This window comes from Eptesicus fuscus, chromosome 15 (genome assembly GCF_027574615.1).
Source record: "Eptesicus fuscus isolate TK198812 chromosome 15, DD_ASM_mEF_20220401, whole genome shotgun sequence".
Lineage (NCBI taxonomy): Eukaryota > Metazoa > Chordata > Mammalia > Chiroptera > Vespertilionidae > Eptesicus > Eptesicus fuscus.
The window spans coordinates 4072117-4088122 of NC_072487.1; positions in this window are offsets into that span (position 1 = coordinate 4072117).

Genomic DNA, 16006 nt, shown 5'->3' on the forward strand with positions numbered 1-16006 from the left:
GTGGCCTCACCCAAACCCAGGGGCGTGAGGCCTCACCTAGACCCAGAGGCGTGTGACCACATCTGAGCCCAGAGGCTCGCAGGCTCGCCTGGACTCGGGTCTCAGCGGGGTTTCGTCTTCTTGATCCCAATTCCTGTTGGTCAATTCCCTCTCAGCAATTCCTTCGGTCATTTTCTCAGAGCTCCAGGGCGGCTGCCGCAGAACTCGTTGGGCGGCGGGCTCGGCAAGGCTCCGGTGTGCCCGGTGCCCGGCGGTGGGCTGGTCCGGTGTCGCTGCGTCGGCCCTTGGGTCTGCAACGGTGGCCAGTCGCTGAGCGTGCGCACCTGGCCACTTCGGGGCATTGAGATTCTTGAAGGACTCGGAGGTCAGCAAGCACGGAGTCTCCCACCCCATGTCTCCCAGGGGCTCGTCTGTCCGTGCTCGGCAGCGAGTGGAGCCGTCCCCTCAGCCGGAGACCGCCGGGGGAACTGCGCCGAGCACGTTCCTGGCCACCATTGTGTAGCCTGAGCCATAGTTCTTAAAGTGTGGACTTTGGGTCACCGGCATCAGCATCATCCTGCGTACCCCTCTCTTTTATTCTAGTTGTAGAGCATCTGCTCAGCCAGCCCCCCGGTCTTTCTGGCTGGTGTCTGCTCTGCTCTCCCGTCGTAGTCTCAATATTGTTGTGGTAGGCAACAATCAGGCTGCCGCCCTATGTCTCCATCTTGGTCCTCCTTTGTACAGTTAAGTCTTGATTGTTGTTGGTGTCACTGGGAGGAATTGTCCTCCAGGCCAATTGGCTGTGAGGACCCTCTTTGTCCATATAGGAAGAGTTGCTGTGCAGGAGACATGTTTGTGGGCCGGGTCTTGATGCAGCAATGCCTTGGCGCTCACTGAGTCTGCCTCTAGAATGCCTCCCTTATGCAAGTGATTGAAATCTGGTGTCATCTCCCACCAACCACTAGATGCCCTCGTTTCTGGGTCTCCAATGCAGTGTGGGTCAGCCACTACCTGAGGCACTCAGCAGGGAAAAGCTTCTGCTCAGCTTGGCTGGGGCGGAGCCACAGGGTGGAGCCTACAACCTTGGCTTCCTGTCAGCCCCGCCCTATGAGGCTCCTGTGTCTGTGTCCCTCTGTATTCCTTGCAAACACCTCTGAGAGAAACGCGCCCTGGAGTTTCGCCCACCGCCAAACAGTCCAGTCCCTCCCCCAATGAATCTGGACTCCCAGATTCTCGCCTGGAACTGGGCCTCAGTGCAGTTGGAACTGGGTCCCAGCGCAGCCCGGCGTCCCCGTCTCCTTCTCAGCAGGGCCACCCAGTGGCGCAGGCAAAAGTCCGTCCTCTGCGCACCTTCCCGTGCGCGCCTCTGGAGCTCTGCCTTCCCCCGCTCCTCCGTGCCCGCGCCCCACAGCCCAGATTCATTCCCCCAGCCTGCGCCCGGCTTCCCAGGGTTTCGCCCGGAACTGGCGCTCAGTGCAGTCGGAGCCGGCACTTAGCGCACTCCGGAGCCTCTATCTCCTTCCTGCCAGTGAACGCCGGCCAGGCCGTCAGCCGCCCCCTCCTCTCCGGCTCCATCCTCCCCGCAGGCGCGCGTGCTCGTGTCTCCGCCAGTTTCTCTATACCTCAGGCTTTTACGGCTCCCCCGATTGTCCCCGTGGCCTTCTCCTTCCCCCCAGCTGTGGGCATTTCAGTCCGCCAGCTCTCCTGTGGTTCTGGACGATGTCCGTTCTGTCCTCTAGTTGTGCCTTTGAAATTGTTGTGCCCGGTTGCAGGTTAGGTGTTTCACCTATGCCGCCATCTTGGTTTCTCCCCGTTGCCCATTTTTAAAAAAATATATATTTTATTGATTTTTTACAGAGAGGAAGAGAGAGGGATAGAGAGCTAGAAACATCGATGAGAGAGAAATATCGACCAGCTGCCTCCTGCACATCCCCCACTGGGGATGTGCCTGCAACCAAGGTACATGCCCTTGACCGGAATCGAACCTGGGACCCTTCAGTCCTCAGACCGACGCTCTATCCACTGAGCCAAACAGGTTTTGGCAAGTTGCCCATTTTTTTATTGGATCATTTATCTTCCTTTTATTAAGTTGCATAAGCTGCCTATAGATGTTGGAGATTAAACCTTTATCAGTGATAGCATTTGCAAATATGTTCTCCCATGCAGTGGGCTTTCTTGTTGTTTTGTTGATGGTTTCTTTTGCTGTAAAAAAGCTTTTTATTTTGATGTAGTCCCATTTGTTTATTTTCTCTTTAGCTTCCATTGCCCTAGGGGCAGTGTCAGTGAAGAAGTTCTTTTGGCATATGTCTGAGATTTTGTTGCCTGTGGATTCCTCTAGTATTTTTATGGTTTCCCGTCTTATGTTTAAGTCCTGTATCCATTTTGAGTTGATTTTTGTGTATGGTGTAAGTTGGTGATCTAGTTTCATTTTTTTGCATGTATCTGTCCAATTTTCCCAACACCATTTATTAAAAAGACTGTCTTGACTCCATTGTATGTTCATGCCTCATTTTTCAAATATTAATTGAGCATAGTGGTTTGGGTTGATATCTGGATTCTCTATTCTGTTCCATTGATCTATATGTCTGTTCTTGTGCCAGTACCAGGCTGTTTTGAGAACTGTGGCTTTGTAATACATCTGAGGTCTGGTATTGAGATCCCTCCTACTTTATTATTTTTTCTCAGGATTGCTGTGGCTATTTGGGGTCTTTTTTTTTTTTTATTCCAGATGAATTTTTGGAGAGTTCTTTCTAGGTCTGTGAAATATGCTGTTGGTATTTTGATGGGGAGTGCATTGAATCTGTAGATTGCTTTGGGTAGTATGGACATTTTAATGATGTTGATTCTACCAATCCATGAACATGGTATGTTCTTCCATCTGTTTACATCTTCCTCTATCTCTTTTTTCAGTGTCCTGTAGTTTTCCATGTATAGGTCTTTTACCTCCTTAGTTAAGTTTATTCCTAGGTATCTTAGTTTTTTTGGTGTGATGGTAAATGGGATTGCTTTTTTAGTCTCTCTTTCTGTAAGTTCACTATTGGTGTATAGAAATGCCATAGATTTCTTGGTGCTAATTTTGTATCCTGCTACATTGCCGAATTCATTTATGAAGTCTATTAGTTTTTTGATGGAGTCTTTTGGGTTTTTTATGTACAATATCATGTCATCTGCAAATAAGGACAGCTTTACTTCTTCTTTTCCAATTTGGATGCCTCTTATTTCTTCTTCTTGTCTAATTGCAATGGCTAATACTTCCAGTACTATGTCAAACAGGAGTGGTGAGAGAGGGCATCCCTGTCTTGTTCCTGTTCTTAGGGGAAATGGTTTTAGTTTTTGCCCATTGAGTATGATGTTTGCTGTGGGTTTATCATATATAGCTTTTATTATGTTGAGGTATGACCCTTCTATTCCCACTTTGTTGAGAGTTTTTATCAAGAAAAAGTGTTGGATTTTGTCAAATGCTTTTTCTGCATCTATTGATATGACTATGTGATTTTTTCCTCTCAATTTGTTTATGTGATGTATCACGTTTATTGATTTGTGGATATTGTACCATCATTGCATTCCTGGGATAAATCCTACTTGGTCATGGTGTATGATCTTTCTGATGTACTGCTGGAGCCGATTTGCTAGAATTTTGTTGAGGATTTTGGCATCTATGTTCATGAGGGATATTGGTCTGTAATTCTCTTTCATTGTGTTGTCTTTAATCTGGTTTTGATATTAGGGTGATGCTGGCTTCATAGAAGGGGTTTGGAAGTGTTCCTTCCTCTTGAATTTTTTGGAATAGTCTGAGGAGGATATGTTTTAGTTCTTCCTTGAATGTTTGGTAAAACTCTCCTGTGAAGCCGTCTGGCCCCGGGCTTTTGTTTGCCAGAAGCTTTTTGATGACTGCTTCAATTTCTTCCATAGTTACTGGCCTGTTGAGCTGTTTAGATTCTTCCTGATTGAGTTTTGGAAGGTTATATTTTTCTAGGAATATGTCCATTTCCTCCAGGTTGTCCAGTTTGTTGGAATAGAGTTGTTCGTAGTATTTTGTAACAATCCTTTGTATTTCGGCGGGGTCTGTTGTTATTTCACCACTTTCATTTCTGATTTTGTTTATTTGGGTCCTCTCTCTTTGCTTCTTGGTGAGCCTGGCTAGAGGTTCATTAATCTTGTTTATCCTTTCAAAGAACCAACTCTTGGTTTTGTTGATCTTTTGTATTGTTTCTTTGGTCTCTATGTCGTTTATCTCCGCTCTGATCTTTATTATTTCCTTCCTTCTGCTTACACTGGGCTTTTCTTGTTGCTCTCTCTCTAACTCTTTGAGTTGTTGGGTTAGGTAATTTATTACCATTGTTTCTTGTTTTTTGCAGTAGGCTTGTAGAGCTATGAACTTCCCTCTCAGGACTGCTTTCACTGTGTCCCATAGATTTTGGATTGTTGTGTTTTCATTGTCATTTGTTGCCATGATGTTTTTTATTTCTTCCTTGATGTCTTTGGTAACCCAGTAATTGTTTAATAGAATGTTGTTTAGTCTCCATGTGTTTGATTTCTTTGGATTGTTTTTATTGTAGTTGATTTCCGGTTTTATGCCGCTGTGATCTGAGAAGATACTTGATATGATTTCTATCTTCTTAAATTTGGAGAGACTTTGCCTATGTCCTAACATATGGTCTATCTTTGAAAATGACCCATGTGCACTTGAGAAGAATGTATATTCTGTGGCTTTGGGGTGAAATGTTCTGAAGATGTCGATTAATTCCATCTGGTCTAGTGAGTCATTTAGGATTGATGTTTCTTTGCTGATTTTTTGTTTAGAGGATTTGTCCAATGGTGATAGTGGGGTATTAAAGTCTCCTACTATGATTGTATTGCTGTCAATCTCTCCTTTGATATCTTCCAGGAGTTTTTTTATGTATTTGAGTGCTCCTGTATTGGGTGTGTATATGTTTACAAGAGTTATTTCTTCTTGTTGGATTGCTCCCTTTAGTATTATGAAGTGGCCTTCATTATCTCTTGTTATGTCCTTCACTTTGAGATCTAATTTGTCAGATATAAGTATTGCTACCCCAGCTTTTTTTTCATTTCCATTCGCCTGGAAAACCTTTTTCCATCCCTTCATTCTCAATTTGTATGCATCTTTTTTTTGAGGTGGGTTTCCTGTAGACAGCAGATATCTGGGTTTTGTTTTCTTATCCAGTCTGTTACCCTGTGTCTTTTGATTGGAGCATTCAATCCATTTACATTTAAAGTTATTATTGATAGGTACTTATTTGTTGTCATTTTTATTCTATACCCCTGTGTTCCTTCTTTGCTTCCTATTTCTTTTCTTTTCTTTTTTTTTACAGCAGATCCTTTAGCATTTCTTGCATTGCTGGTTTGGTGGTGATAAATTCCCTTAGTCCTTTTTTGTATGTGAAGCTCCTGATTTCACCTTCAATTTTGATTGATAGCCTTGCTGGGTACAGTGTTCTTGGATTCAGACCCTTCCTTTGCATGACTTTGTATATTTCATTCCATTCCCTTCTGGCCTGATGAGTTTCTGTTGAGAAATCAGTTGCTAGTCTGATGGGGGTTCCTTTGTATGTAACTTTCTGTCTCCCTCTGGCCTCTTTTAAGATTCTTATTTTGTCGTTGGTGTTTGCCAATTTAATTATAATGTGCCTTGACGTCAGTCTTTTGGGGTTCATTTTGCTTGGGACTCTGTGAGCTTCTTAGATTTGTGTGGATTTTTTCTTCCCTATATCAGGGAAGTTTTCTGTTATTATTTCTTCAAACAGGTTTTCAATTCCTTGCTCAGTTTCCATTCCTTCTGGTACCCCTATTATTCAGATGTTGTTTTGTTTCATGTTGTCCCGAAGTTCCCTTAGGCTCTCCTCATGCTTTCTAATTTTTTTTTTCTAGAAGCTGTTCTATTTGGGTATTTTTTTCCATCTTGTCTTCTAGCTCACTTATGCAGTCCTCTGCTTCTTCTAGTCTACTCTTGATGCTTTCTATTGAGTTCTTTACAGCAGCGATGTCATTTCTCATTTCTTCTTGGTTCTTCTTCATTTCCGCTTGGTTCTTACTCATATTGTCGAATTTATCTTCCATTGTTTTCAGCCACATTATGACCATTTCTCTGAATTCTTTCTCTGATAGGTTGCTTGCCTCGTATTCGTTTACTTCCTTTTCTGGTGATGCCTGCTTTTCTTTCCTATGGGAGCTGTTTCTTTGTCTCCCTATGGTCTCTTTTCTCCGGATGTCTGGTTATATAGTTCTCTCTCTCCTTAGAAAGTGTGAATTTTCCCTATGGCAGCCAAACCACATTGCAGGCTTGTAATCATGTCCAGGTTCAATATCAGTCTGTCTGCCTCCATTAAACAGGTCTGTCCTGTAGTTTTCTGAGTACAAGTATTTTACCTCCTTGGTTAATTTTATTCCTAAGTATCTTAATTTTGTTGTTGTTATGGTAAATGGGATTGTTTGTTTAGATTATCTTTCTGATAGTTCATTACTGGTGTATAAAAATGCCATTGATTTCTGGGTGTTAATTTGTATCCTGCTACATGCCGAATGCATTTATTAAATCTAGTAGTTTTTTGGTGGAGTCTTTAGGGTTTTCTACATTTTATATCATGTCATCTGCGAATAATGAGAGTTTACTTCCTTCTTTCCAATTTGGATGCCTTTTATTTCTTTTTATTCTTCTTTTTTAAATCCTCACCTGAGGATATTTTTCCATTGATTTTAGAGAGAGTGAAAGAGAGAGGGAAAGACAGAGAGAAATATTGATGTGAGAGAAACACATTGATTGGTTGCCTTCTGCATGAGCTCAGATCCCAGGCCAAGGAGGAGCTTGCAACCCAGGTACATGCCTTTGACCGGAATTGAACCAGGGACTCTTTGGTCCACAGGACATCGCTCTATCCACTGGGCCAAAATGGCTAGGGCTTATTTCTTCTCCTTATCTGATCACTGTGGCTAGGATGTCCAGTACTATCCTATCTAATAAAGAGGGAATATGGTAATTGACCCTCATGCCATCGCAAAGATGGTGGCACCTATAGCCAATAAGGAGGGAATATGCTAATTGACTGCCACACCCTCAAAGATGGCGGCACCCACAGCTACAAGATGGTGGTGCCCAGTCCCCTCAGTCCCGCTGGGGCACCTGCCTCTGGAGTCCCCCAGTCCCCTCAGCCACCCAGCTGCCCAGGGCCAGCCCGAGGCACAGGCAAGCCTTGGATGGTGGCTGCCCAGCTGCCCAGGACCGCCCAAGGCTCAGGTAACCAGGGCTGGCCGAGGCTTGCGCTGCCGGCAGTGGCAGCAGCAGAGGTGTGATGAGGTATCACCTTTCCCTGATTGCTGGGTTGCCTCCCGCCCCTGAGGGCTCCCAGACTGTGAGGGGGGCAGGCTGGGCTGATGGACTCCCACCTCCAGTGCATGAATTTTCATGCACCGGGCCTCTAGTATTGAATAAGAGTGGTGAAAGCAGACATCCCTGTCTTGTTCCTGTTCTTAGGGGAAATGGTTTTAGTTTTTGTCCATTGAGTATGATGTTCACTGTAGGTTTGTCATATATGGCTTTTTACTATGTTGCGATATGATCCCTCTAATCCCACTTTGTTGAGAATTTTTATCAAATATGGTTGTTGGATTTTGTCAAATGCTTTTTTTGGTGTCTATTGATATGATGATGTGATTTTTGTCTTTCAATTTGTTTATGTAATGTGTCACATTTATTGATTTGCAAATATTGCATTCCTGGAATAAATCTCACTTGGTCATGGTGTATGATCTTTTTAATATATTGTTGGACCCAATTTGCTAATATTTTGTTGAGGATTTTAGCATTAACTGCTTTTCTCACTAAAATCACTGGAGCTAATTGTTAACCTCTCCAAAGACACATTTGGATAACTTCTATATCACATTTCCATCTACAAACTCCAAAACATGTGAACTTGGATTTGGTTTTTCATATGTCTAAGCATTTGGTGGCTCCTTGTTTTTTTGTTTTTTTAAAGCTGAGCAATTATGAAGTTAGTGCTCTCTGGGAGGGGTGTGGATTCTAGAAGCTCTATTCTGCCTCAGTGTCCAGGGGATGCAAGAGTAGGCAGGCCTGGGCTCTGGGTGCCACCCACCAAGCCTGGAAGAGCAGGTGTCACGTGAAGCTTGTCTGTGTCCCCAGCCTCAGGCCTCACCTGCCCCCTTACTTGCTGGCAGCTTCAAATCGTCTCCCCAGCAATGCTCAGCCGTCATTTGCATTGTAATTTACAGAATTCCAGAAAGGTACCTCATGGAAATGAAATTGGTTTCCCCAACAGAAAATGTTCATATTAAAATGACATTTAGAGAGACTCCTGTCCCTGTGAGCAATGGCATTTCCCCAGCTTTCATTCCTAACTGAAGAGGAAAGCTGGTTTTCTCAGGCTGAGAAATAACGTGGTGACAGTTCAAGGAATGTTTGACCTGATGGTCTGATTGTAACAATGAAAAACTAGATAAACAAGCAAGCATGAAGGATGTTAAGGACTTGAAGGTGCTTCCCATTAAGAGACTGAACTTTTTTGACAAGTATCCCAAACACCTAACAATACCAGACTTTTGGCTTTAGATTTATTTTTCCGTTTAGTTCTCATCAGTTGTCATTTGTTGTGTTTTTGTGGCCCCAGGAGGAAGGATCTTTGTGCATAGGGTCTGTGGCTGCACCAGCAGTGGAGGGACCACCGGACAGAGTTGTACTTAAAGCCATTCCGAGCAGGTGTTGACCTAACGGGACACCTTCTGCTCTGTTCTTAAGGACCATTGGCGCACCTTTACTTCAGTCCCATTAGCATAGGTCCCGAGAAGCCCTGCACCAGAGAGCCAGTTCGGCTGTTTTTATGCTCCTGTTTCCCAAAGTCAGTTTACCAGGATCTCACCCTTAAAGGGAACACATTTGAACATGTCAGAGGACGCTCATTTTTTCCCCCCATTTTTTATTAAGGTATTATATGTGTACATATTTTACCATTCCCCCCCCCCCACTCCACTCCCATACATGCCCTCACCCGCGGTGTTTTGAATCCATTGGTTATGCTTATATGCATGCATACAAGTCCTTTGGTTGATCTCTTATCTCCCTCACCTTTCCCTAACTGTCCCACTGTAATTTGACAGTCTGTTTGATGCTTTACTGTCTCTGTATCTATATTTTTGTTCATCAGTTTATAATGTTCTTTATTATCCATAAATGAGTGAGATCATGTGGTATTTTTCTTTCATTGACTGGCTTATTTCACTTAGCATAATGTTTTCCAGTTCCATCCAGGTTGCTGCAAATGGTAAGAATTCCTTCTTTTTTATGGCAGCATAGTATTCCATTGTGTAGATGTACCACAGTTTTCTGATCCAGTCATCTGCTGACGGGCACCTAGGCTGTTTCCAAATCTTAGCTATTGTAAATTGTGCTGCTATGAACATAGGGGTGCATATATCCTTTCTGATTGGTGTTTCTGGTTTCTTGGGATATATTCCCAGGAGTGGGATTACTGGGTCAAATGGGAGTTCCATTTTTAGTTTTTTGAGGAAACTCCATACTGTTCTCCACAGTGGCTGCACCAGTCTGCATTCCCACCAGCAGTGCACGAGGGTTCCTTTTTCTCCGCATCCTCGAGGACGCTCATTTTTAATAAGTTAACAAATATAAGGTACAATTTACATAAATAAGACATATCGTTTTTAAGGGTGCCCCTTCGATTCATTTCCACAAAGGCACACAGTTGTGAAACCAACGTCCCCATCAAGACAGACAACAACGCCATCACCACGGAGGTCTCCATCTCCATCACCCTCCCCAGCTGGGCCACCACTCCTCTGACCTCCAGGACTGTGGGTGGGTGGTTTTTCCTGTCCTAGAACTTGGTCTCAGTAGAGCCACACAGCACACGGTCCTGTGTGTCTGGCTTCTTTCATGCTACATGACGTATTTGAGATCTACGCACATCTTGAATCAGCAGTTGATCATTTTTATTGCTGAATAGTATTTCATTATATGAATAGGCCGTCCTTGGCTTAACTATTTTCCTGTTGGTGGACATTTGGGTTGGTGCCTGACCCTGGTGCTTTTCAGGTCATAGTTTGGAAAATGCTGATGTAGAGGAATGTCACAGGATCACACACACACACACACACACACACACACACACACACACACACACACACACACTCAGAAACCGAGACAGCTAACAGGCTCCCAGGGGAAGTGGACAAGAAGGATGCTTTTTCAGCATTTCTCCATGCTCATGTACAAGAGTGGTCTGCAGAAATTTTTGTAGTGCTCAGTAAACTAGAGAGATTTTATGCAGAAGAGGAGATATTATTTTTTTTTCTTTTTATTGATTTCAGAGAGGAAAAGAGAGGGAGAGAGAGATAAAAATATCAATGATGAGAGAGAATCCTTGATTGGCTGGCTCCTGCATGCCCCCTACTGGGGATTGAGCCTGCAAATGTGGGCATGTGCCCTTGACAGGAATTGAACCTGGGACCCTTCAGTCCACAGGCTGACGCTCTATCCACTGAGCCAAACCAGCTAGGGCAAGAGGAGATATTATTAAGGCAAAGTCTCAAAGGTGTATAGTTATCCATCCAATTGGTTTGGTCATTTTCCCTGAAAAATAATTAAAAATTTGTTTTCATATAGCCTTTTAAAAATACATAGATGGTTTATATAAAAACGTATGCTGAACAGGATAGTCAATTTAAAAATATAAAATCAAACCAAGCAAAAGGAGAATGCCAATATGCCAACAGTAAAGGCCAAAATAATTACTGAGTTTAAAGTTTGTCTGGGTCCCTGTGCTGAGAATCCACACCAGAACCATAAGCCATGCTATTCTTGTTACCACATGACAAAAACACGTAATGTCCCTCAGAGGAGGCAAAGTTGTTGCCATAATTAAATTCTAAAACTGATGTAAAGAGACAACCAGTCAGTTCAACAAATACGTGTGAAAAACTCCAGTGGGCCTCGGAGCAATGGGTCTGCTTTCTGTGACCAGTGCATGCCCTGCCCGCCTTACCCGGAGCCCGTGTGCCCTGATGGGGACGTTGGACTCCAGGCTCGGAGGTTGTTAACGGAAGAAGATCTTAGTGGGCACTTGGGCCACTGTACATGGGAGCATATGTGGGACCGTTAAAATTTCACAGTGTCAACTTTGTTCTTACACGATCCAGAAGAAACTGGATTTTAAGATGGTATACAAAGGTTAAGAATGAGTGTGTTATAAGACTTCAAAACTGTATGGATTAAAAAAAAAACATATATATTTTTATTGGTTTCAGAGAGGAAGGGAGAGGGAGAGAGATAGAAACATCAATGATGAGAGAGAATCATTGATTGGCTGTCTCCTGCAGCCAAGGTCCACTTTGGGGGATGGATCAAGCCTGCAACCCGGGCATGTGCCCTGACCGGGAATCAAACCTTGGCCTCCTGGTTCATAGGTCGATGTTCAACCACTGAGCCATGCTGGCTGGTCCAAAACTGTGTGGATTTTTAATTCTTAAGTTTCATTGCAAATTTTAACTGGGACTGTTTCCTTTCCTGGGAACCATAGCGTTTTTACACCTGCATGGGCAACCAAGGTTCTGAGGTAACAGGAGACAAGAAGTGACTTTCTTGCAAAAATTGACCTACAGACAGAGCTTGGAGCAGCAGCATGAGGCCATTCCACTCCTTATCCCTCCCACCCAACAATTAGAAAAAAAAAGTTTTTTCATGTGAAGTATTCAGAAAACAAGAATAAAGAAAAATGTAAATTTAACTTTTAATTTCCAGTTATTTTTCACTTCAGACAAGTGGAAACATCATTGAAAATGTCTTCCATCGACAGCGGGAAGAGTCAGGGTCTCAGACAACTGGAGGCGGTGGTGGTGGCTGGAACAACTTCACGCAAGGAAAGCTATTTTGCGTCTGCCCTTTCTGCTAGAAACGGCCACTGTGCTCTGTAACTGTTTTCCTATCTCCCAGGATTTTACTCTCTAGTTAAAAGGGATGTCAGTCCCAAAGACTTTTCAACGGCAGGACCTTCAGGTTCTGATGAGTCTCATGTGACTGTTTGCAGAAATGGCCACCAACAAACTAATGATTCTGACTGTAACACAGAAAACTAAGAATGGTAGGACTGTTTGGAGTGAGGTGGTACACATGAAAGAGAAATGCTCTGAGGAAGTTCATCAGTGGTGCTGGGGAGAATGCTGCGCTCTCTGAGCCGAAGGTTATGGGCTGACTCTATTGACCCATCATCTGGTTTGGCATTTTTTGGACCCTATAGAAACAACACACACACATATTCACTCTTTTTAAAATATATTTTTTTATTGATTTCAGAGAGGAAGGGAGAGGGAGAGAGAGATAGAAACATCAATGATGAGAGAGAATCATTGATTGGCTGCCTTCTGCACACCCCCCACCGGGGATCAAGCCCACAACCCGGGCATGTGCCCTTGACTGGCATCGAACCTGGGACTCTTCAGTCGGCAGGCCGACGCTCTATCCACTGAGCCAAACCGGCTAGGGCTGGAAACAACATTCTTTTTGAAACAGATCAATGCTATTGACATTTAGGATACCCTGTTGATGATCTTGGCTCTGTAAGTGATTCGTCACCATCTCTGGGGTACCCATGTGGTTGTAGGCAGTGCCTTTATGAATGCAACACCAGACAGGCATACTATGAAGAAATTAAGTGGAAACTAGTAGTAATGTCAATGTACTATTTCTACCTAACATTCAGGTTGATCTATAAACACTGTCAAAAGCTTCAGTTTTTAAAATTTACCTATTTCTAGGTATTTATTTCAACATTTATGAATTTACAACATTGACAAGGGTTTGTGGTTTTTAAATCTCAAAAGGTTCATATTGTTAATGAATACATGGTAATAAGCACATCCACATTGTACAGAACATGGTAATTAACATGTAACAATGGTATGATCTCCTATTGTTATTTCTCCCCTTTATTGGAAAACCTTAGTTTTAACTATTTTTTCCAAAAATAAATTATACATTCACTTTTGATGGTATATATTTGTTCATTGCAGCATTTTTTTGTTAATCCTCACCTGAAGATATTTTTCCATTAATTTTTAGAGAGAATGGGAGGGAGGGGGAGGAGGAGGAGAGAGAGAGAAAGACAGAGAGAGAGAGAGAGAGAGAGAGAGAGAGAGAGAGAGAGAGAGAGAGACATTGATGTGAGAGAGACACATTGATTGGTTGCCTCCCACATACACCCAACTGGGGCCGGGGATCGAACCTGCATCTGAGGTAATGTGCCCTTGACTGGGAATTGAACCCAGGACCCTTTGGTGTGTGGGTTGATGCTCTAACCACTGAGCAACACTGGCCAGGGCTCATTGCAGTATTTTTAAGAAGTGGTTTTTATGACTCCTAAGAAACTATAATATTAACCTTTTTGAGTATTTTTGAATGAATGCAATTAAAAATTCTAGATTTAAATTTTCATAATTTTTTTTTTCATATACCAATCTGAGCATTACTTTGAAATAATATACTTACAGGAAAAGAAGAATAAGAAGAATACTACATCTTTATGTATAAGGGCATATGAATCTCATCCTAACACATACTAAAAAAATTAACTCCTGGGTTGTAATAAATACATGTAGATCATTTTGAGACAAAAAAGAAAAAGGAAAAAAAAAATGTCTCCCATCTGCAGATGCAAAGGGTTTTATTTATTTCTTCTTCTTTTCCTCCTGAGGATCCTGGGCACTTTACATGGATTGTGAAGCTTCATAAATAACACCCCTTACACGTAGCACATACATTGCACCCTAAGTGACCGGAACACACTGCGGGACAGAACTTAATTCATCATGACAGGCTGGTCACCAGCTACCTGATGGAAGAGATACTGACTGAACAAGGGACTATGATGGTTACATCTCAGAAAATAGCTGGTTTTTAAATTACATTTAGTAATTTATCAGCAAATATGGTAAATGCCCTCATGTTCTGTCTTAATTAAAATGCTACTTTTCGTAAAGTGTGTCAGAAACCTGGGCACAAGTGACAGAAACCTCACTCTCAGGGGGAGTGCATTGGCTCAAGCCGCTGACAAGGCGCGGGTTCGCCGGTAGGTGGCGCCCGCGATTCGGACTCTGGGTCTGGAGAGCCTTCCTCCTGGGGCTGGTCCCTCCCTGCTCTTGCTGTCAGAAGGCAGCTCCTCTCAGGGCTCCTGCGCAGCTGGCACATGCCCTCCTAGACTTCCCCGGTGGCCAGGGCAGGGGTTGTGCGTGGGGTTTCCGCACAGCCTGGGCCTGGGCCTGGGCTAGGAGCCGGGCCAATGCCACGTGGGCCCATGCCCGAGAGCAGAGGGTGGTCATCTCCTCCCGGAAGGAGGAGAAAGGCTTCTGACCAGGCATGACACGTTCTTCTGAAAACTGCCCAGAAACAACGAGGCCTTCTCAAGCTCAGACGTGCCTGACGGAGCCTTGCAGGGCCTGTCAGCTGGTCCTGTCTCTCGGGATGATCGCCATGACCGAGCTTTTACTTTCCTTTATCATTTGTATTATTTATTCAATCAACTTCATTTATTTTTATTTTTTTTATTATTATTATTTAAAATATATATATATATATATATATTTTAATGAATCTTTATTGTTCAGATTACAATTGTTTCTCCTTTTTCCCCACATATCTCCCCACCACCCAGTTCCTACCCCCCTCTGCCCTTACCTCCCCCCCACCCCCCGCTGTCCTTATCCATAGGTGTATGATTTTTGTCCAGTCTCTTCCCATACTCCCCACACAGACACCCCTTTCCCCCTGAGAATTATCAATCCACTCCCATTCTATGCCTGATTCTATTAAGTTCACCAGTTTATTCTGTTCCTCAGATTTTTAATTCACTTGACTTTTAGATTCACTTGTTGATAGGTATGTATTTGTTGTTCATAATTTTTATCTTTCTTCTTCTTTTTCCTCTTTTTAAATAATACCTTTCAGCATTTCATATAATGCTGGTTTGGTGGTGATGAACTCCTTTAGCTTTTTCTTATCTGTGAAGCTCTTTATCTGACCTTCAATTCTGAATGATAACTTTGCTGGGTAGAGTAGTCTTGGTTGTAGGTTCCTGCTATTCATCACTTTAAATATTTCTTGCCACTCCCGTCTGGCCTGCATAGTTTCTGTTGAGAAATTAGCTGATAATCGTATGGGAGCTCCCTTGTAGGTAACTAACTGTTTTTCTCTTGCTGCTTGTAAGATTCTCTCTTTGTCTTTTGCTCTTGGCATTTTAATTATGATGTGTCTTGGTGTGGTCCTCTTTGGATTCCTTTTGTTTGGGGTTCTGTGCGCTTCCTGGACTTGTAAGTCTATTTCTTTCATCAGGTGGGGGAAGTTTTCTGTCATTATTTCTTCAAATAGGTTTTCAGCATCTTGCTCTCTCTCTTCTTCTGGTACCCCCATAATTCTGATGTTGGTTCGCTTGAAGTTGTCCCAGAGGCTTCTTACACTATCTTCAACTTTCTGAATTCTCTTCTCTTCATGCTTCTCTGGAGGAGTGTCCTTGACCTCTTTGTATTCCAAATCTTTGAGTTGATTCTTGCAATCCTCTAGTCTGCTTTTGGGTCTCTGTATAATATTTTTTATCTCAGTCAGTGTATGTTTAATTTCTAGTTGGTCCTCATTGAATTTATTGGTCTTTTCCATGAAATTCTTGAAAAACCTTATAACCGTGGTTTTGAACTCTATGTCTAGTCGCTTGTTCTCCTCCATTTCTTTGGTTTGTGATCTGTTTCCTTGCCTTCTCATATTCTCTGCTTCCCTAAGTTGGTAGGGTAGTTTTGTGTACTAGGTGTCCTATTGGTTCAACGGGTCAGCCTCCCAGTTACTTGAGGTGGTCACTCTTGGTGTACCCTTGTGTACTGTGTGTCCCCCAGCAGGAGCTACAGCAAGGGCTAGTTTTCTCCTCCTTTGCTTGGGCGGTTTTGGAGCAGTCTGACTGGAGCTGCAGTTAATTTGGTTGAGCTGCCCCAGAACAGGCCATTT